The following is a 22,237-nucleotide window of genomic DNA, read 5'->3' on the forward strand; positions in this document are numbered from 1 at the left end:
TATGTGTTTCACTGACATATTCCAAAGGCAGATGCTACTAACTCTAATGCAGAGTTTTGTCACTTTATATTATGTGAAACATAAAAACCAGTGACAACTTAAAGTACGGACCACAATCAATAACTCACAAATCAGCTATACGAACGATAACTCACATACTGAAAGCAATGTTTGTGAAATCTCCCTTAGTGAAACAAAGCAATTAAGAAGGTTGAAAATTCTCTCACAGATGAAATTAAATATTACATTAGCCATACATTTTTGATAGAAATTACTATGAATGTATAATTTTATTGGTTATTGGTTTGAGGTTGTGTTGTTTTTAAATCAGATTTCTTTTCATACATTGTTATTTATTCATACAAATATTGTGAGGTTATAAGCATTGTATTTGGTGTGCAAGTTATGGTTTGCATGTCCATGGATACCGGAAGGTTCCAGGATTTTTCAGTGCAGGATTCCCAAACCCTATACTGCATTTCTGGCGGGACTGTTCATATATTGGAGCAGGGTCAAGACTGATTTGCATATGTCTGGGTCCAAACTGAGGTGGCATGGTGGATGCAAAGGGATGGATTGGTATGCGTTCCTAGCAATTGCATTAGCTGAGCTTAATTTAAGCATTCCATCCATCAGCTTGTTTTTTGATGTCCTGAGTGTAAAGTTCATGCCCAGACATGGGTTTCCGTGCTCACTGTTTCACTGGAACCAAGTTATACGAGGCTGTGAGCCCTAATAAGGGCACAACCGGTCCTGGTTTGCTTATGTTCTGGTTGAAGGAGGATCTAGCCTGGCAGATTGGGGTTGACTGCTCCTATTGGAGCAGGGCCAACACTGATTTGCATGTAGCCGCGTCTAAACTGGGGTGGCATGGTGGGTGAAAAACGATGGTCTAAGGGCAAAATGATGATCCGCTGTTGGGATTGGGATTGATGAACTATGATTGAGAGTTGCGTTTTTTTACTCTCATGATTTTATCATAGAGGTAATGGAAGGCAGTGCAGAATCTAAAATAAAAACCCATTTGCTATAAGATTACACTATCATCCTCAGTCATGTGATCACAAAATCTGATGCTATGACTAAAACATGCACTTTCAACAGCATTAACAGCCTAACAGTTTATTGCAGCTTCACCACAGTGTTCTAATGAACAGCTAGTGGCATACAATAGGTGAAGAGGGAGACATCTGCTTAAGTAGAAACATCCTCTTTCCACATTTAGTTACTCACTCTACCCATTTTCTCACTCGCTTCACAGCTCCCCAATTTTAAAATAGTAAACATTTTATAGGCAATCTTTTTGCACATTAGTGGTTGTGCACTTGACACCCACAGAGGAATAGACACAGGTCCAGTGTCCACCCTCCACTGCACACAATCAGAGGCTGTATATAGCAGAGGTTGCCTGCATACTGAGGTTTTGGAACAGGGACTAGCTTTGAGGCCTGGCATTGACCCCCACTGTGTATTGCCTTTTTCCTGCAGAGTAATGGGCTCAGAGCCCGCCAGTGAGTCCAGAACCTGTGGCCACCTTCCACTATGCACAGCCTAAGCTCCTGCAGCCCTGATCAGCAGGGTTTGGTGGTTGCAAAGAGTTGGGCACTGGGCCAATTTAGAATATGATGAATACAACTGAAATAAAATGAAAAAAACAAAGGTTGAAGTAAAATTATAGTTATGTGTTGAAATGAGATAAGTACCAATATCCAAAAACCCAACTAACTACTGAAATACATCAGTTATACTGAGGTCAGCTAAGTGTAACTTGTGGCCCCATCATGCACTGCTTATGACCTCAACGAGAGGCAGTCTGTGGGGGGTTGGGCCCAGACCCCGCAGCCAAGCAACCTTTACAACAGGTGGTTGGCTGCCAACGGCGACGGGGTTGTACCTCCACAGGAGGATGGCTGCAGGGCCTGGCTGAAGGCTGTGCACAGCAGGGGGTTGGCTAGCTAAAGGGGGTTTGGTGTTGAGCCTGTCCAGAGGAAAGGCCCTGTGGCCAGCACCCTGCTATGCACAATGGTGTGTTGGCTTTCTGCAGCCGGGCACTGAAAGCAGGGCCTGGCTTTCTCTCCTTGGCCAACCATTGTTGTTATTTATTATCTGCACTGGGCTGTCCATTCCTTGCCTCATAGGAGGAATAGCATGGGCAAATTTGCTATTTATGGTAACCTCTTGCTGTAATTAGTTGACAATGTTTTAACCACATCTGCCTCACCAAGTGTGAGATCTGTTGATGGTGGAAATTAACAACAGCAACAGATCACATATACTGGGGGAGAGTGTTAGGCATTTCATGAATTTATGGGTTTGGGGAATTAGGGAAAGGTGAATGATAGACAAACACAATATATTCATCAAGTAAATGAACACTTCACATCTGTTGTAGAAGGAAGATTACAATCCAATCACCAAGTTCAAACAGTCTTTCTCTTTAGCAGGCCCTAGACTCCCAAGTTTTCTTTTCATTACGTAGCCGGAAACATGCAAAATAGAGAACCCACACAGTTCAAAATTAATTCCTGTGAAAATAAATGGTTCTGTACACAAATGGATGATGCATCTGCGTTCTTCTGGCTTTGTCCATATTGGGTGTAGAGCTGACCCACAGAACAGGAGCGCCACAGAGGTTCCTTGCAAAAGAGAAGGCCTGTAAAATGTAAAAAGAGAAAGACAATATTAGAGAGACAACCTAAGCATTGGGTTTGATGAGCCAGAGCGCAGAGCATAGGCTGCTGTAGTGATGTTCAATTAAGTAAGAGCCAATCTCATACTGATTCCAGACAACCGGACAAGTAGCTGCATGCACTGGCTGATCACCCAAACAATAAAAACATGTAATGTGCCCATCGTGTGACATGTTCATACCACAACCACTTAATTAGAGTTTGCCACTTGAGCCAATATTCTGCATTATCCAAATAAAAATGCCACTCTCCAGTCCACAGTGGTAGGCCTCTATGACTCCTTGTTTCCCATGGATGTGGATAGGCAGTGGTCCTTCTTCTTACTGTTGCCAACTGTACTTGCAGATTTTATTTCATCCTAAAGAGGATTGGCCTGTTGAACAATAAAAAGAAAAGAACTTGAGTCTTAGTCTAGCCTATGTAAACTGAAAGGTCTCAGAAGAACCTAGAAATGATTACTTTAAGTTAACAAAAGAGCAATCAAGTAAGTTAACAATTCCAGTGACACATGGAAGCATTGATGATTCAGAACGATCACCCAAACATTACATCTCAAGTTTAGTTTACCTCTAAGACACTCTCCCAACCAGTACATGAATAATCATCATTTAGTATTCATTGATACAAGTTACCGGTTTGAATTGTGGTATTCATTTACCTATCTGTCTCTCTTTCCCAAGGAAGCGATATGCAATTACTAAAAGCAGTGCAGTCTTTTGAATCTCCACTGGCAGCCCAGCATGGGTATGAAACAAAGGACAGGAATGGGAGGCATCTTCTTGCTTTTTTCTTTTTACAAAATGGAAGCTTCCATTGCAGACTGATACTTTGGCTCATTTCAAAGTCTACTTTTTGCCCTTTGTCACATCTCATTGCTTGATCAGTCCTGACAAGAAAATGGTGGTGTCTTTCTGGATTGACTATCTGTACAATGCAGACTGGACCATTTAGGATTACTTACATCGTAATTAGGATTGTGTCTAGGATTGAAATGACTAAAGTAACTAACTTTTACGTATAACTAACACTGCCCTGGATGTTCCCATAACTGTATTTATTGTATACATGAGATGCCCAACCCAATTTGCAGCAGTGTTAGAGTAATGCATTTTATTACATACCTGTACACTTACTTTAAGTGTAAGCCAAAACCTTCACCACCTGGTACTCTGAAGATATCACTGGAAACAAATACTCCATCTACAGACAGGAACAGAAATGGAAGAGAAACAGAATCCCCAATTCACTCACACTCACGAAGTCCTGTGCAACACACAAACAATCATCATGTCAGCCGAGAACTATACAAGCACCACCAATAACGCTGACAATAGGAGCAAAACATTCTTCTAGACAATCAAAAAAAACTGCATCAACTCCCTGCCTCCCCCCCTCCAATTTCACACTCCACAGACAAGTGCAATGCCATCAACCTCTCCTTCAGTGAAAAACAGAAGATCCACAGGAAATAAAAACAAAAAACCTGCTTTTCTTCTCAGGACCTCTATTTCTTGTAATACACTGCAGTGCTGATTCTCCATATTCCCATCTCTTGCAAATTACACGAACATACTCAACTCGCTCATAGCCACCTCCTATGACAATGATTCCTTCATTCTTCCTTCGTCAAAGCTTCATCTCCGAAGAAGCTCTCTCACTTTTCCTAACAAACATCAATACCTTCCTCACTCAGTGCATCTTCCAATATGCTGTCATGACGGACCGGATCCTCCAACTGCTGAAGGAACCCACTCTGGACCCAAATTACCTTACCAACTACCGGTCCACCATTCACCTACTCGTCATCGCTAAGAACATCAAAAATGCACTATACTCTCAACTCCGAGATCACATCACCACCAACCATTTCCTGCATGACTACTAATCTGGCTTCAGATTACACTGCCGCACAGATCTAGGACTGCTACATACACATTGTAGATGGTGCCCTCCTCTCCACAGATGAAAATGACCCTGCCTTTTGATATTGCTGGACCTCTTGACTGCCTTTGATCATGTTGGCTATCTCACCCTCATCCGTACAACTGAAGTCTCAATTGTGAATCATTGGCATAATCCTTCACTGGCTGTCCTCTTGCTTATGCAACTGATACCAATAAATTTACAAGAGCACCTCAGGCTCCCTATCGCCTGCTTAGCAGCCATAGGTTCCATCTTGTTCCCTGTCATCATCAACCTGTATTGGAGCCTCTTAGGGCTTAACTCATGGAGAATAGTATCAAAATTCACTAAGATGCTGACAATTCAAAAGGTGACATGAAAGACTCCTCGGTTCCAAACACCCAATGATTCAAACAGTGCCTGTACCTCATCCAGAACTGAATGTCCACAACAGACCTCAAGCTCAGATCTACCACAACAGAATTCCTTTTATTTGTTGAAAACATCGAACAACAAATGCTTTAAACCTGACCCAGGAAGTAGCAGATGATCCAGCATCCTCTGCCTTGCCGCTGATTCACAAACATTTAATTGGTGATAGGTTTAATTCATAGTCAAAACAATAGCTCTTGAGATGATTAATTAAGGTTAACTATTTTGTTGCAGACATGTCTTACTGTAATAATGTGTGTCAGACCCAGTTTGGTGGGAGTGGGGCGCAGGCCAGTCAGGAGCTACTAAAACACAACTATGGGTGTTGGTGTATTTTGTCTCTGGTGTTCTGGGGCCATTCTACTTTGGAGCTGCAGACTAACTAAGTATAAACATACCAGGTTTGACTCTCAAGGAGGTGAGCAGTTAAGTGAGGGTAGAGATTCAGAAGTCAAGCAGTCAAACTATAATTGAATGTCCAGCCTAGTGCTTTCATTTAAAAGAAAGAGAAATACTTTGTTAACATCACAACTACATAATATACATAAGGAGAATGGAGCATTACAGGGAATATATTCTACAGATGTCATGGGTTTACTACAAAGAGAACAAGAAGCTGTATACTTAAACACAGGTGGCAACTCATTGTGGTGAAAATGGAACAACTTTCCTAACTTGAACAGGTCAGTTCGTATACGTTGACTAGGAAGTTCTTTTAAGAGTTTTTCAATAATATCAACAAAGTCCCACCCAAATCTGTTAGTCAAATTCTCATTCAATGTTTTGTTCAGGTGTTAGCTTTACCTGAATTGAAGGATATTTGGAATCTTCAAGCACAGGTGTAAAGTGTGAGCTGCATGTTAAGAGCAACAGAGCTTGTGGTTGCGGGGGTTGCATGGGTGAAGGCATACCAGTCAGGCAATTCTGCCACTTCTTGCTGTGGGGTTACTTTTTTCCAGTTCATGGTGCATGGCTGCAGGCCTCAAGGTGTAACTAAAGCAGAGTCAGTACAGATACTCTAGTCTTTCTCAGTCACTGAAGTTGGAATACTGGTTTGTCGTAGGTTAAAATTAACTTATCTTGGGTACTCGTTTTTACTCTGGGCACATTCCCACATCAATCAGCTTCTGAACTGCTCCTTTTTCTGGACTCAGCAACTTGGCTCCTCCACCTTGGTCAAGCAGCTCCTGTCAAACAAGTTACACCTATCCTCTCATCAGCAAGCAGGTTCCCAGGTCTCAGGCAGACCAGAGCTCTCCAGTAAAAACCTGCAGACTTGAAGCGATACTAACCCTGGATTACAAAAGCTAATTGATAACTTTGCAGAGTTGCTTCATCCTTGGTCAGTGCTGCAATTGGGTTCTGCCAATTCAGCATACCCAAATTTCTTTGCTTTTTGGATCACCCGGTTTTGGACTTTTTACTGTGGGTGAGTCTCACTATATGTGTCTCACCCGCGTTAATCACATGCTAAATGGACTGAGCAGGTTTACCACCAGTATCTGCTTTTTAAGATAAGGTTGCAGCGACCCAGCAAGGGTAAGGGTCATTCGGCTAGTTACAAATGAAAACGTCTATACACATGTGTGTGGGCTGCATATGAGAGACTACTGTCCTACGCAGCCCAATAATTGTGCACAGGTAGCCTGGCGCAGTGAGGACTCTACATTATTAGATATTCACCTGGGGTAGGCCTTATGTTGTTAGTGTATACTAATAGGGAAAATCAGAGTGATATACCTGTCTGTCTGTAGTGACACATTATTATACCCATAAGGAGAAAACTGCCTTAGAGTGCAGTTTCAATTCCCTATGGCCTACAGAGACTAGTGAGGTATTGAATTGGAGGAAAATCAAATCTGCAACTTCCTCAATGATATCTGTACAACTTACTGGTCATCCATAATTGTCATATTTATCTGGCTCAGATCAGGATCCGAGCCCAGGTCTTTTGTCATACTGCTGTGCCCAATTAATGACATTTCTGTCCAGCAGCAGGAACAAAGGCCTCCCAACGAAAGTGGAGCAATTTACTGTGCTTCACTGAGCTCCTGAGGAAGATAGGGGTGGGACAGAATGACTGCATCAATCAAACAGCTGTCACTGTACCAGGGAGGGGCTTGCCCAAGCCCACTGAACAATGGAGGAAGTACAGACACCTGGAGCCAACACAGGAGGGGTTCCCCTTTGAAAATCTAGTGAGGAAAGCCCTGACAATGATGTCAGAAAGAGGTCGAGCTGAGGCCCCCAGAGCATATGTGACTAGTGACTCCTATTCCAGCATGCTGTGCAGGAGGGCTGGGAAAGGCGTTGCACCCTAGGATTGATGTTCCTGGCTTCTAGAACCTTCGGCTCCCCTTTGAAAACTCTTGCATAAGGGAGAGGCTCTCTCTTGCCCAGTGATTTCTCTGTGCTTCGCTGCTGGACCCGGGGGCCACTGTGGAGAACTGGTAAGAGAGGACGTGGCTTCGCAGGCAATGATGGCAGATGTGCTCTGTTAGAGGGAGTCTGGCACCCGCCATTAAAGCTATATGGTGAGGCACGCTGTGACCAGTGAAGGGGGACAATATAGGGAGAGCGGCGACAGAGTGACTCAGCAGTGAGACCCTGAAGGGCTGGGGGCTCACCGGACAAAGCTGCAAAGTGCAAGCCCCTCTCAATAAATACTGATCTGGCATTGGCATGGCCCCCACAAATTAATGGCTCCCCAGGCTGCGTGGGGGAAGCAGCTAACACGGAGGTGTTCCAATGAGGGACAGTGAGCAGGACTCCTTGTCCACACGACTGCCTCCCTTGCGCTGGGCCTATTGGCGTGTGCATGGCCCTAGCAAATGAGAAGAAACCCTCTGCCTCATATGGGGTGGACCTGCGGTCGATAAGTAAAATGGGCACATCAATTGGTGCAGCCAACAAAATGTTATGTCAGCCTGCTGCCTAATACCGTTCAGTTGCAGTGACATCATCTTCCGCACCTGCATATCATCAAGGTGGACTTTCAATACAGCAATCAATGCCAACTTAGCAGTAACTGACTTCACGGAATCACAAGAGGGCTCCGTGCCAACGCGCTGGGGGCAACGCTTGCAGTCATCATCTTCTGTCCCATGCACGGAGTACCCAGGCAGCTGATTTTTGGCTAGAGCGACCAAGCACTGGAAGAACGTGGAATAGGCAAACATTAAATAGCTGGAATTATTACACCATCCACCCACAGCATATGACGAACATAGGCTGTCTCAGGTCGGGTGATGGAGTTCTACTGGGCCCACCAACGCTGTCCCGCTCCAAATCAGATAAGATGCTTCGCGAGTCACCTACAGACATTATGTCTAACAAACTAGATGTGGTATTGGCCGCAGTGGAGAAACTAAGCACCCAAATGGAGCTGACACAGATGTTTCCGGGCCGTGCTGCCCCGCATTGCCACCGTGGGACCACACAGAGGTAAGCTTCACTACAAGGGGAGTGGTGCTGCCCCTGCAATCCGCAGCTGGCAGAGGGAGTCTGGCACCCGCCATTGAAGCTACATGGTGAGCCACGCTGTGACCAGTGAAGGGGGAAAATATAGGGAGAGCGGCGACAGAGTGACTCAGCAGTGAGACTCTGAAGGGCTGGGGGCGCACCAGACAAAGCTGCAAATTGCAACCCCCCTCTCAATAAATACTGATCTGTGATTGACATGGCCCCCACAAAAATAAGTGTTCCGGTGAGGGACAGTGAGCAGGACTCCTTGTCCACACTACTGCCTCCCTTGCACTGGGCCTATTGGCCTGTGCATGGCCCTGGCACATGAGAAGAAACCCTCTGCCTCATACGGGGCGGATCTGTGGACGATAAGTAGAGTAGGCACATCAGTCGGTGCAGCCAACAAAACGTTGTGTCAGCGGGCCGCCTAATACCGTTTAGTTGCAGTGAAATCAACTTCCACACCTGCATAGCATCAAGGTGGATTTTCAATACAGCAATCAGTGCCAACTTAGCAGGAACTGACTTTGCTGCATCACAAGAGGGCTCCGTGCCAATGCGCTGGGGGTAACGTTTGCAGTCATCATCTTCTGTCTCATGCACGGAGTACCCAGGAAGCTGGTTTTTGGCTAGAGCGACCACGCACTGGAATAAGGCACACATTAAATAGCTGGGATTATCATGCCATCCACCCACAGCATATGACTAACATGGGCTGTCTCAGGTAGGGTGATGGAGGTCAACCGGGCCCACCACCGCTGTCTTGCTTCCAATCAGATAAGATGCCTAGCCTAGACACTATGTCTAACAAACTTGATGCGGTATTGGCCACAGTGGAGAAACTGAGCACCACAATGGAGCTGACACGAACCTCTCTTGAAAATAAAATGCCTGAGGGATTGCTGTTGCAACACTTTGTCATAGAGCTAGCACACAGAGTACTGAAAAAACCTCCCCCTCTGGGTATTGGCCCAAGGCCATTCCTGTTTCATGTACTAAACTACAGAGATAGGGATGCAATATTATAAGAGACCAGGAAACGGGATACACGTGGCGAACAACACGGTAATGTTCTTCCCAAACTACACTGCGGCAGTCCAGAAGCATAGGTACTTCTTTTTGGAGGTGGAACGCAGACTTCACCAGCTAGATCTCAAGTACTCTATGCTATTCCCTGCCCGCCTGCGAATAATCACAAAAGGCGAACCTCATTTCTTTGATACCCCCATGGTGGCATGGGAGTGGCTAGACTCTTTGAACCCCGCAGTTGATGGCTCACCTACTGCAAGTACACTGAAGCCCTATCTGAATGGTGGGCACAGGCAGCACAGAGGGGAAAAATGGTGCAGAAAACAAACATTGTCATAGACTCTTGGGACGAATCTGGAACAAATGGGGATGAATCAGCGCAATGTGCTACAAGCGGCAGCAGAAATAGGAAATTTGCAGGCCAACTCGCTGTCGGATATCAGCATACCGGACAGAACCAGTGATCTGAATCCATAGATGAAACCTTGAACTCGCAGAACTCAGAGACTCTACCAGAGGTCACACCCCAGACGGCAGATGACATTATCTAGCTCACCTATTGCTGTTGGATGGACTCAGATCGAGAGACTTCTATGAAGACTACGCAAGTATAATGGGACTCATATATGGTTATTGCAGACGCTCATCTCACAGTTATGGTATTCACTGCATCTTGCTTATGTCATAACTATTGTAAGTGTAACCAGACCAATCTAAGATTGTTACCCCACACACATATGACCTATTAGGCCCAACGGGCAGCTTTCCACAGGTTAAAGAAGGGGATCACCATCCCCCTTACATCCACTGACACACATCGTCTGGGTGACCTCGCCTTCTGATCACTGACGATATGCCTGTTATATGGTTTGGATGGCTGCTTGTTGCATTCTCGCCCTACTGGCATTATATGTTTAGTGTTTTATTAGATTAGTTGCCCAACACATACTGGATCGGCACACCATGCAGGTTGACATAGTAGACATGCACCAGCTGGCATCACTCCCGAGCTTCACTCCGAATTTCATAGTTGTCCCAATATCCCTCATGTGCACTGACTTTATGTTCCCACCTACACCATGTCTAACATTAGGATATGTAAAATGTTTTATTTTTATTTTTTATTCTGAGTTTGATATAGCGCAAACATGACCCTTGGGTATTAGAGCGCTTTACAATTACATGTCGTAAATAATTTAGAATACAACAGATATAGAAGTAGTAGCAAACACACCGTTCTGATGTGTACCTTTCATACCTGGTTACGACAATAACAACAGTAGGACCCATTAAGTGTAGTAATGTACAGCCTAAGTGCATTCATAGCGATCTAGAAAGTTTACCCTTAAATACGTTATTGTCCTGTTGAGGAAAACTTCTATACCAGATCTAATTGGCACTAACTCCTTGATCAGTGGTGAGGATTTTTATGGTGCCTCTTTGACCCTTCTTGAGTAGGATGCATCCATACCTGAGAAGGACTAGGCAACACCTCGCAACTGACCATGAATTCAGATGATGATCAGTAGTTGATCATGGTAGGAATTTGCTCATTAGGAAGATCTTCACTGCCCTCTTGAAGGTTGACGTGTTTGGAATTCTTCTAATGTTTGGAGGGAGCGAATTCCAGATTCTGGTGGCAGCTCCGGAGAATGCTCCGTCATATGTTTTCTTCTTCTGAAGGATGGGAGGTTTCAGCATCAGGTCTCTGGCATTCCGGGATGGTCTGCCTCCACCGGATAAATCATTTTTCTGGGCTAGGTACCTTATACGCCATCTGGACCAAATCGCCCTCTTAGAACAAACTCACCTAACTAGATCTGAAGTGACATACCTACAGATGAGGTGGAGGGGCAATTGCATGCCACAGGTTATTCAGCCTACACAAGTGGTTTGGGTGGGACCAGGCACCCCATTTAAAGCAGAAGACTCGCTCATTGATGCTGACGGCCGTTACGCCATAGTAAAGGGTCGATTAAATGGCAATCCAATAGTAATAGCATAAATATATGCACCCAGTACTGAACAAACAGTATTTCTAGATTCCCTATCAAGCAAATTATTGACCTGGCATGGCATTCTGTTGATACTTGGAGGGGATTACAACTGTGTACTTGACACGTCCCTGGATCGTTTCTTTCCCCCATTACCCCGCGCACCCACTGTTGCGCCCATGAAAGCATTAAACATCTGGATCGCGCAATTGCATATAGCAGATGCCTGGTGGCAAAGAAACCCCACAGATCAGGTCTACTCTTTTTACTCCGGAGCGCATGATTTATATGTCCGACTAGACAGAATATTAGTCTTGGAAGTCTTGGAAGACTTACTACCAGTAATAGCAGAGCCGCAATATATTGGAAGAACTCACTCCGACCACAATCCATACATGTTGGTACTAACGTGGGGTAATGGCACACCACCAATCCCTAGATGGCGCTTGCAAACTGAAACATTGGAGCACAGACTATTCCAGGACTCCTTGGGGGATGCCGTGACAAACTATTTTGCTGAAAATGCGGACTCCACGTCAACTGCTTTAATAGAATGGGATGCCTTTAAATCGGTAATCAGCGGACACTGTTTAGGTACGCAGGCCGGCATGCTCAAGACACTCGAGGTGGAGCTCACCAAGCTAGAAAATAGTTTAGCACACCTTATGAAACGTGCTACCACTGACCCACGACTCGATGCAAGACTACATGATACCAAGACAGAAGATACCCTCCTATTGGAAAGACTTTGTTGCCTTAATTACACAATGCATTCAGCACGCACACACAATACCGGAGATAAGGCTGGCAAGCTTCTTGCATGGCTCATCAGACAGGATGATGCCAGGCCCCCCATCACATTTATTCACACCCCTCAAGGCACATTGCTCTATTCACAACAGGACATTCACCAGGAATTCTCATCTCACTACGCCACATTATACGAATCCACAGTTAATATAATGGCAGATGAGATTTGCCAATGCCTGTCTGCCATTGCCCTCCCCAAAATAACCCCAGAGCATAGGCTAGAACTTGATGCCACAATAAACATGGAGATGATACTGGCAAGTATGTGCACCTTAGCCACAGGGAAAACCCCAGATCCAAATTCTACAAAGCCTACGCTGATATTCTAGCGCCGCAGCTCAAAAGAGTATATGAGGCTGCACTTGCAGATTTCACACTCACAACCACACAGAGAAGGTTTTGTTGGTCTCCCTCCCCAAACCAGGCAGAGATCCGACATTCTTAGGATATTACAGGCTGCTGGCTATACTTAATAAAGATTATAAAATGTTAGCGTCCATCATTACTGCTAGACTAGCTCCACTGGTAAAAATCATAGTACCTCCAGCCCAAAATGGTTTTGTCCCCACCCACAATACTTCCCTGAACATACGTAGATTCTTCAGAATTCAGGAATATGCCACATTCGCCTGGCACAATTCGGGCTGCATGGTCCTGGAGAAGGACTTCGATTCATTTAAGTGGCCCTATTTTTTTGCGGATCTACGCGAAAACGGGTTTGGAGATAATTTTCTACAACTGATCAGACCATGGAGTACCCCTGCTTTACACGCAACCCACCATCACGGTCCGCACAGTTAACATAATGTTGGAGAGCATAACCAGTGCTGCCCCTTGTCTCCACTGCTCTTCTCGCTATCAATGGCGCTGTTAGCAACACAATTGCGTGGTGGGGGAAGGGACTGGGGTATTAAACTGGGAGATGGTTTACATGTGGTTCCGGTATATGCAGATGATCTCCTACTATATCTCAGGTGCGTACATAGTATACCAGGTTTTATAGCAGACACATTAGGGCAATTTGAAGTGACGCCGGGCCTGAAGGTGACTTGGACTAAGTTGTGTCTTTACCTCTTTAGAAGTGAGACCCAAAACCCAGAGTTTCTCATAAACAACTCACTTCTTAACTGGCAACCTTCCAATAGGAATACCTAGGTATTTTCATCTACGATAGTCCTGCCGACATTTTGGAAGGCAATTTGATTAGAGCCATATCTTCCATTAGGTCAGAAGTGAAATTTTGGAAAATGTTGCCATTGAATGTTATAGGCAGAATTGCCTTGACCAAAATGGTGATATTACTTAGGCTCATGTATTACTTCTCAAACCTACTCGTCTATGTCCCAACCAAAATGTTCCACAAACTGGAGCAGCTGATTCGGGACTTTATCTGGAGTTCAAGCTTTCCCAGAATAGCACTCTGGAAATTATATGCACCCCCAAACAAGGGTTGACTAGCTGTTCCAAACATGGAGCTCTAATATTTAGCAGCACAGCTCCAATGGGTGCCAAAATGGCTCGCAGGTCTTAATTTAGCAGACACAGTCTGGACACTACCACCATGGACTCATTCTCAGATTTATCATCTGTTTCACCCAATGGCCCGATCCCCCTCCCATCTCCGACCTACCTAGGCTTGGCTCTTTGTTGTCACAAACGCAGTCTATATCCTCTCCAGGAGCAAAACTCCATATGCCCCAGCGCTGCCCCTCTTGCGATACCCAAGAAACAAAACTGGCACCCCCAATAATACACACTTTCACTGGCATGCCGCCGGGATACACACGCTTGGCGACCTATAAGCAGACAGTACTCTGATACCTTTTGGCAGACTGTCTTGTGAGTATGAATTGCCAGCAGGTCAATTCCTAATACATAATTCAATTATCAGATCACTTATGATGACATGGGGGGACATGAACACTGAACCTGTGATGCACCCTCTGATCCAGTACTTACACGTTATGGGCAACGGAAGTCACATTATACATTGGCTGATGGAGGTTTTGCTAACACACATTCTACAACCTCTGACGTCACTGCGCTCGGAGTGGGAGTAAGGCAGGGGTACTCCATGGACTGATGGCGAGTGGGATATGATTCTGGCCAGCTCCACGCAGATCCCACGAAATGCCAAATTTTGTGTTATTTAGACCTACATCACACTCAGAGCATATTTATCTCCAGACAAGCTAAACAGCTATTTCCAACTAACCAACTCCGCTTTCCCGCGATGCATACAGGTGGGCGCAAATTTATTACACATGCTGTGGTCCTGCCCTATGCTACAGTTATATTGGCAAGAGGTGATGGTGGCGTTGGCGGCTTACACTGATAGACCCCAATTGTGCACATGGGAGAAATGCATATTGGGCTTATTTCCCAGACCCAAAACACACAGTCACTTCCAGGTTTGCAGATTTAGGTCTTATTGTAGCTAAACGGCTAATCAGTAAGCGATGGAAAAGCAAACACTCCCCTGCCCTCAATAATTGGAAAAACTCACTAGTGGTAGCCGAAAGCACAACACTGCACACGGAGGAGATAGTTGGTTGGCGTAAATACCCCATTGTGCAATACTGGGACACAATATTGTCGGAGTTAAAACAAGCATCAGGATTCACTTGGTAATAATTCACCAAACGGTGAAAGGACTGGGTCAAAGGTAAATGCCTGAATGATCCATGACTCAGATAACACACATAACAACTTGATATTGACACTACATAAATGTGCACTGTTGTTGTAGTTGGGAACTGGGATGACCCTAGATTTATGTCTATTCTGTATCTTATAGTGGTGGGGCTCGGGACTGAGGGATGGGTACTCGCATGGTGCAAGCACCTATAATAGCCTGAAATGATCCTAATGTGTTGGTTTGTTGTAATTGATATATCTTTTTAATTATTATAGAGTTTTACATAGCGCAAACTTGACCCGATTCGGGTATCAGAGCGCTTTATATAGCACCAGTTGCATTACATGAGGACACATTCATTTTTGTTAGGCACCGGGAGATTAAGGGATTTGCCCAGAATCGCAGGATGTTCAGCGTCATTGCCGAGACTCAAACCCAGTTCCCCAGATTCAAGATTAACCGCCCTAGCCGTTAGGCCAACGCCTCTCACCCAACAATTTGTTTTCTATGCTAAATATGCATTACGCTATTGCCTGTAATAAAGATAGCACAGGTCCAGCCAGGTCGCAGTGGGAAGATCGGTTCTTGATTCTGTCGAGACATGGCACATAATAGAAAAAGGTGGCACTCATCACCATTTTCGTTGGGTACATTGGCCATATTGTAATTTTTGCTAACGTACTGTGAATCTAAACACATGCCTATCATTGCTGATGTACTCACGCTGTCATGTCTAGGTATTACGTTAAATATGTACAGATGCCTGAGTCTAATCTCATCATACATTTTTTTCCCGTTTGCCATGTGACTTCTGCAATAATAATGTAAAAAAATGCAAATAAAGAAATTTAAACAAAAAAAATGGAGAACTGGTAGGGGGAACCTCCTGCTGCCCAGAAAGAAATAAAGACTCTGCCCAGTTGACCCCAGGACCTGTGAGTCTCTGCAAAGGCGTCCATCTCCCCGGAGGCTGATGCATTAGGAATGTAGGGATAGAAGTGTCTCCCAAGTGAAAACACATCCTGCCCGATGGAGCGAGCAGGAGAGAAGAACTGCCGGCTCCTGCATGGCAGCAGGGAAGCTGTCACCAGGCAGGAAACTCTCAGGAAAAGCCAGGGGTGGGCTCCCTGGGCTGGCCCCTGCCATCTGAACATATGGGGTGCCCGAGTGGGTCCAAGTACCCCAAACACATTATTGAGATCTACAGCTCAGAGATCCAAGAACCATCTAAGCGGCTTTCCCTGGCACAGCAGGACAGCCGCTACTAAAATATTCACTGTTTACAAAGGAGTGCCCCCTAATGCCCTGTGGGGCTTTTGCATTAAAACCCTTACTCTACCTGTGGTGGCCCCAGAATGGCAAGGGCTCCATCAATGCAAACAAGGAAGGGTGGAGGCCTGCCAGAGCACAGCAGCACCAACTAAAGAATTTCTATAAAGTAACTCACCCTATATTTGCAGGGTCCTCAAAACTAGGGCCCATCTGGAATTTTCTTAACTTGTGAAAGCACTCCCCAGACTGAAGCTCTGGCTCTACAGCTGGGGGTGCTGCACTCTCTATGGGCTTATTTTATAGCTGCAATTATTGTGGCTTGAAGGTGTACAAAGGACATGTACTACTGAACCATTTTCTAGGAGCTAAATATATGGTTGCATTTAATGTAATTAAAATGTGATGCTCTCTAGGTGCTGCTTTTATAATTGTGTTTTTAGTGGTTAAAAGACACACAGACACATGTTTTGGTCATTTTAAATGCTTTATTGAAATAATAATGTTGACAATGATTATTGCTCACAGTGGATATGTTTTATTAACAGTAAGAAGTGCATTTACACCTGATGATTAGTGATGATTGTATTTACTTTTAAAATGATGTCTTTAAGATGTTGTTTGTCGATTTGGAACCTTTGACCAAGCCTTTAGACTTACTGTATATGTTTAGGTGATCCCTTTTTGAGGCCAAATATGATTATGCAATGTTATCTATGGTACTTTCCATCTACCAGTGTACGTATTTGTAAATTACAGCGTATTTAGTGGTGTGTGTGTATTTAATGTATTTCTTTTTCTAAAGAAAAAGTGCTGACTGGACAATCATTTATTGAGTGTTATTATTGCATGTCAGTGAATGGTGATTACTAACCCACACCACCACTCCTGAGTAGGCCTTGGACTGCTCTGCTTTGCCACCCGGAGAGACTCAAGTGCTACAAAGGAGTGCTTAGTTCCCAGTACGGACAATTGTCGATCTTTTACTTATCATGACCACTCTACAGTCAGAGAAATTGTTTGGAACTGTAAGAAAGTGGGAAGGATTGGGTCCCACTTTATATACAATTTCCATGCAGGGGATGTTGGTCAACGGGCTAAAGACTAGGAATGAGTTTGGTGAGCTTGATTTTCACATTTCATATTCTGACTGGAGTGCAGACACAGTCTGTGTGTAAAGTAACCCCCTCAAAGCAGGTAGTAATGAGGCTGGCTCCAAGTAGGAGTACTGTAAGAAAATTGAGGGGGTGGAAGCCCCACTTAGGAAACAACTGCAATACTTGTCAGGGTGAACCAGAAAAGTCACAAAATGAACCTGGTCTTAACCCTCTGATAACTTGGCACAAAGCAGCCAGCCTTAACTTAGAGTGGACAATTTGCAAACGGTAATATAAATCACAAGAGGGCAGGGAAAAAGGAGGAGAGACCACAGCATGGGGATAAGTTTGGAAAAGTAAAGTTTTATACAATTCTGTAAGCAGTTAGGAAGCACTACAGTACATATATTTATACAATGACCATAATACACAAGGTGGGCAGGCAATCACTGATCGCCTGCTTCATAGACGTTTCGTTCCTCTCCCAAGGATTGATTTACTCTCCAGTAACTTCTTGGATTCACTCACCCCTTCCTGCCTGGGACGCCTCTCAACATACTTCCCTTCCGCTACGCGCCCAGCACCTGTTCCCTCGGACCTACGCCACTGATTTAATCATACGCTTTGGCCATCCGCCAATACGCGCTCCCATCCTCCCCCTGGATTTCCCTTTCGGAACAACACAGAATTACACAATGTCCTCTATTTAAAGATCTACTACCTTACTTGATGTCTTTGGTTTCTACCAGAAGCACTACCCTCTATTTAATGACCTATGTCCTGATGATGACCTGAAATTATCCAGGTTGAAACGCCGTCGACTACACAGCCTAGAACTCAGGCACTCGTGTGGTCAATTAAATCATCTAAATAATTTTGTACATGCTAATTGTATATATTTGCATTGTTTTTTTACCACTTTATTTCTTCTCTATCTCGCCGTTCACGCTGTTCTTTGCACCCTTGTATCACTGCGCCGTCCACATTTCACTAGCGCGTCCAGTGCCCACCTTGTGTGTTATGGTCATTGTATAAATATATGTACTGTAGTGCTTCCTAACTGCTTACAGAATTGTATAAAACTTTACTTTTCCAACCGTACCCCATGCTGTGATCTCCCCTCCTTTTTCCCTGCCCTCTTGCTGTGATCTCCCCTCCTTTTTCCCTGCTCTCTTGTGATTTATATCACCATTTGCAAATTGTCCTTTCTTAAATACCTTCCAGTTGAGACGTTGTTTTTTGTTGCATATCACGCCCGGTCTCACCTGGGTTAACGGCCTTACTCCTGTTAATTGCAATTTTTTTTTTCTTTTTGCCTTAACTTAGAGGCAATGTGAAAAGTATTTATGCACCATACAAACCATAATAAAGTGTAAACACAACAATAGAAAAATCTGAAACCAGTTTAAAGAAATCTGATAACTTTTTATAATTAATATGATACCAGAACAGCAAAAATGTAAGCAGTAGAACTGGAGATATGTGATTTTAAAGTTTTAGGTATAAATAGCACCTAAAAGCACATTTTGTCGTTCATCTGGTTGTGCTAGACCGGGGAAAATCACACATTAAGACTGACTGCGATGGTGTGCAGGCTAGATACAAGGACCAGGTTAGTTCCTCTGAAAAAGTTACCTTCTCAAAGTCTATAATTTGCCATGAAGGAGGCAGTGGTGAGCAGGGAAAGCATCGATGATGGTCGCCCCTGTAGTGCTAAAAGCTGGCAGGGTGGCACAGGCTGTTGTCACTGTAATAAAGAGATGGTCGGGCATCATGGATGAAAATTGCTGGAGGTACGCATTGACAGTCACCGTGGGCTGTCATCACTGTACTGCGAAGTGTAGATCTCACATTGCCAGTCACTGCTGGCGGTCGCTGTAGCATGAAGAGTCAGGTTCGCAACAGCTTCACAGTGGCGGTCATCACGGGCAGCAGAGTCTCGTCACAAACAGCCCCGTTAGAGCCCAAAATTTCAGAATTTCACTTTTCTTTACAGGGAGGATCAGCTGATGCCAGTTAAGGGTTCAGAGCCTGTAGAGGCACATGTTGAGGATCTGGAATTCAATCCATCAGAGTTCAGAAGGGCTCATCCAGGTCCAGTTGCAGATCCTGAGAGGTCCAGTGCAGCAGGCCTCTGAAGTTTATAGTTTCCCAAAGCTCAGATGGGTGCTGAACCAACTGACACTTGGAGACATTCAGGTTAGCCTGGGATGAAGAAAGCAGATCCAATCTTCCTTCTCAGAGGCCAAGGCACTCCTCAAGCACTGGGGCTCTGGTAGTAGCAGGGCAGTCCTCTGGGGGGCAAGGATGTCCACAGGTCCAGAAGTGTCCTGATGAGTGGTTCTGGAGGTTCAATATTTATACCTGGTGCTGGCCTTTGAAGTACAATGATTACCTAAACTGCCCCCACATCTTTTTCTGTAAAGTTTTTTCCTTCCCCTGTCAAGGCTCCATGAAGTCTGGGGTCCAAAAGGCTGGTATCAGGAGCCTCTGTGTGTGCTGGAGGCAAGCCCTATAAAATGCAAATAGGACATGGAACAGCTTGTCCCTCAGCCATCATGGCAGGATGACCCATTCTGCCAACATCTAGGACCTCTTGTGTCACTGCCTGTCAAGAATACACAAACCTCAACAGCAGAGGCATTCACAGTCATGTAACTCAGTACACTGGCAAAAGGCACAAATGGTTAGGATAAGAAAGTATCAATTTCAGAATTGTAACTTAAAATCTGACTTTACCATCAAAAAGGATTTTAAATTACAAATCACTTGAGTCTAAACAGCTTATCTTGATCTGCTCCCAATCGAAAGTTAGCACTTATTACATGTGATAAGGTAAATCAGTGTTAGCCAATTGGGAAGATAGGCCCTTCAGTAGTGAAAAATGACTTTATGAGTTTTTCACTACCAGGCCATATAAAAAATTAATTAAACATGCCCTACTTTTTAAAAACACAGCCCACCCTACCCTTTTGGTCTTTAGGGTCTACCTTAGGGGTGACGTAAGTAGTATTAAAAAAGGATGGTTTAAACCTGACAAAAGGTTTATTTTGCCAGGTTGAAATGCCAGTTTAAAACTACACTACAGACTGCAGTGGCAGCCTGAGACATGCTTAAAAGGCTACTTTAGTGGGTGGATTTGTGGATGCTCCAGACCGTGCATTTAATTTAGAGGCCCTGGATACATGTAGTACCATATATTAGGTCCTTACAAGTAAACTAAATGTGCCAATCAGGTGCAGGCCAATTATACAATGTTTTATGGAGATAGTTCTAGCACTGCAGTGGTACAGTTCCCCAGGCCAACAAAAACACATTCAGAAACCAGGAGGAGCTAAGGCAAAACATTTGGAGGTGACTCTGCAGAGAGGACCAGGTCCAACAAGTACCCATAATATGAGCACAATAAGTGTACAGCTCTGCACCTGGCTGTCATCAGCCTGTCTATATTGGTCACTGAAATGGAAAGCAAAAAGGAGTGTCACTCAAGTGGAAGGCCTGCCCAATTTTTTTGTTCCCGCTTACAACTGAATCTGATGACTTACTACTATTCTTACTCTATCAACTAAATGATAGTGCTCAGGAAAAACTAATGACCAATTCTCTGCTAAAACAAATACTATAGAATTATAAAAGGCAGTTTTGTTTCCGTACCTCTACGCTACAGTATCTGGGTTTACGCCTTCCAGCTCAGGAACACAGGCAATACACTTACACTGTCTGGGGACGCTATATCACAGTCTCCATCTTGTGCCATGTCTAAACCAGTGCTTAATTGGCAGAAAAATTAGTGCCATAGTGCCAGGGTTCTCGTCAGGAGGCCACTGCACCTTGTACCACACATTGCCCCTCCCAGCTCTGTCAATGATATTAACAACACAAGTACTGACATTCACACTCCTACAAGTGTGACAGTTCGGACTATTTCAGGCCCCCAAAGCTATAAGAATGGCTTGGGTGGCAGGAAGTATTATATTGTAATGTATATTGAGTTACAAATTAACTGTGGTTGTGCTCATCTCTAAATTAGCTAGACCTCGCCACCTTGTGGCACACTGTCACAGGACCCGGAAATCACCGGCTCAAATTAAGCACTGGTCTAAACAGGGGCAAATCAAAAGTGTCACTACCAGTATTAGCACTCACAGACTTTTTAAGCAACATGGAGTCCTGTTACCTTTGACCATATATATACACACACTCCACATGCAAGCAAGGATGTTAACTAAGGATATAGTTATGACATGTGGGGGTAAAATGGCCTGTCCAATACAACTGATTTAAAATGATTTTGCCACCACCACTCACAGTACAGTGCACAATAACACAGATGGTAGTTCCATGTCCACCAGACAATACGCTTTTGACACACATCCTGATTTCAGAGCCAGTAATCAATTTTGGTCCTAGGCCTCAGGGTTCACTATGGATTTCATGGGTGCTGGGGCCAAAGGGAAATCAGGTTACCAGTTTCAGATGCTGTCAGTTTGAAAAGGGTAGGGGTGCACATCTGTTTACCATTCAGAGGGCATTCACGTCTTGTATGAAAATCCTAAAGAAAATATTTAATATTTCTCCGTATTTGTGCAGGGGAAAGTACCAATGCACATATCATACTTACTGCGAAGAAAAATTGTTCTTTTGCAAAGTTATACCCGCCTATTTTATGTTTAGTCTATTCGTTGTTTTCTAAACAGCTTTTAAGAGAAAAGCAGTGTTGAAACAAAACAAAGTCATATCCCCAACAAACCACACAAAAACAAATAATTAAACACTCCTAAGGCCACCAAGCAGCGTTTGCCAAGTACAGATTAAATCCCACGCCAACCAAAGCTTCATCATTCCATGAGAGGTAATGCAACTAGAAATCATTCTGTGATGGAAAAGCAGAAAAGCGGTCATTCAGAATGA

The 22,237-nt window shown here is 44.3% G+C and overlaps 1 long non-coding RNA gene across 1 annotated transcript in view; it reads right to left on the reverse strand.

Annotated features, from left to right (window-relative positions):
• Window positions 1-305: 305 nt before the first annotated feature.
• Window positions 306-22,237, reverse strand: part of LOC146816788 (uncharacterized) — a 319,478-nt gene continuing 297,546 nt past the window's right edge. Inside the window, exons 2-3 of the long non-coding RNA XR_014962938.1 lie at window positions 2,872-3,063; window positions 306-2,653 (exon numbers count right to left, since the gene is read on the reverse strand). This is a non-coding gene — a long non-coding RNA (uncharacterized LOC146816788). The remainder of the gene's footprint in view (window positions 2,654-2,871; window positions 3,064-22,237) is intronic.

This window comes from Triturus cristatus, chromosome 6, assembly GCF_964204655.1.
Source record: "Triturus cristatus chromosome 6, aTriCri1.1, whole genome shotgun sequence".
Lineage (NCBI taxonomy): Eukaryota > Metazoa > Chordata > Amphibia > Caudata > Salamandridae > Triturus > Triturus cristatus.